The sequence below is a fragment of the Artemia franciscana genome, chromosome 15 (assembly GCF_032884065.1).
Source record: "Artemia franciscana chromosome 15, ASM3288406v1, whole genome shotgun sequence".
Classification (NCBI taxonomy): Eukaryota; Metazoa; Arthropoda; class Branchiopoda; order Anostraca; family Artemiidae; genus Artemia; species Artemia franciscana.
This window is the reverse complement of record NC_088877.1, coordinates 24,073,179-24,074,883: the sequence shown is the minus strand read 5'-3', so window position 1 is coordinate 24,074,883 and position 1,705 is coordinate 24,073,179.

Below are 1,705 nucleotides of genomic sequence, written 5' to 3'. Positions count from 1 at the left end.
AAGTTATTACGTAAACTGCAAAAATACTTTTAATGTTTAATGTTTATATAGCAATAATTTTAATGTTTTAATTCAAACTAGAAGAATGCCTGAAAGTTTTAAATTAGTTCATTTTTTTAGATAAAATCCACTCGCTACGTGGTTAAGCTTACAGGTTTGAATGCAACCGATTAAATAATCTCAGTAGGAAGGCCAAAAAACGAAAATCTGCAATTATTACAAATGATGATTCGATATTTGACAAGGGATTAAAACAATCAAAAACTTTAAAAATAAAATCAAAACTTTCAAGCTTAGTACATATCGTTATTGGAAATCGACTGTCAGAAACGCAACCAGTTGCGTAATATTAGTAGGAAGGCCCAAAAAATCAAAAATTTGCAATAATTACAAATGATGATTGTCTATTTTGACAAGCAATTACAACAATAAAAAAACCTTAAAAAAGAAAACCAAAAGTTTCAAGTTTAGTATATATCGCTGTTAGAAATTGATCTAGCTTTAATAATCAAATATCTTTGAAAAGATATTACAGTATGAAAAGGCATTAAATTGTGTAAACAGCAAAAAGCTGGTAAATAAAAAATATTTGTATATATACTAACAGGGTGTTGCAATAATTGAAAAACCTTAAGAGAGAAAACGTTTTCGAACGGAACTAGTTATATAATGTCAGTAGAAAGGCCCCAAAAACGAAAATTTGCAATTACTACAAATGATGAATCTCTATTTTGACAATGGATTAAAGCAGTTCAAAAATCTTAAAAAATGAAATCAAAAGTTTGAAGCTTAGTATATATCGTTGTTAAAAATTGGACTTGCGTCCTTTGTTAGAAATCAGATTGCGGTATGGAAAGACAGCAAATTGTCTGTGGTTAGAGCTCAATTCATATCCATAAAAACAACCCATTATTTTTTACTTAGAATTTAATATGGCCCAGATATATTACCATTAGTTTTGAAAAGAAGGTCTCTAACGGGTGGATTTTGCGAAAATTCTTCTGCAGCACTTTTGTACCTAAAAAAAAGGTCAAGCACGTTTCTGGAAAATCTTAATCATAAGTCTGTTTTTTTATCAATGTTGATAATTTTACAATTTTTGGGGGAGCTATTATATTTTGTGTATCAGTTTTTCAGAAAATTTTGGGCTTTTTATGAGCACCTATTTCTGATCCCCGAAAGAAAATTTTTTGCTATGTTCTTGGTCCAGAATAGACAAATTTGAAAATCGTATTTCAGGTGGACTATTATCGAAACAACTCTTCTGAGTACTCATTACCGAAGTACTCATTCTAACAACGGTAAAATCAGACAGCTTGGGTCCGGGTTGACAGAGGCGACGTTGACTTTTCTATAAGTCACGCATGTCAAGTGACGCGTGCGAACGTTGTAGAAATGTATCAAGTGCTGTGGGACTTTGCCACGCATGGCGTAGCTATGCGGCACACTTTTTACTTCAAGATGTTCACCAGGTGGCGGGAAGGGAATGACCCCTCGGAATTGGCACTAAATATACTGCAAAAGCAATGGGACTTCGTTTTCGGGTTTTAAATCTATTACTGATAGGGATTTAGGCTCATTTTACGCTTGAATTACTATTTGATTTCACTTCAGCTCGTCTTCGGTTTTATATAGCTCTTTACGTTTCTTTGAAGAATATATTTTATGGATTTTTTTTTTACTGCTGATAATAACAACATCTTCG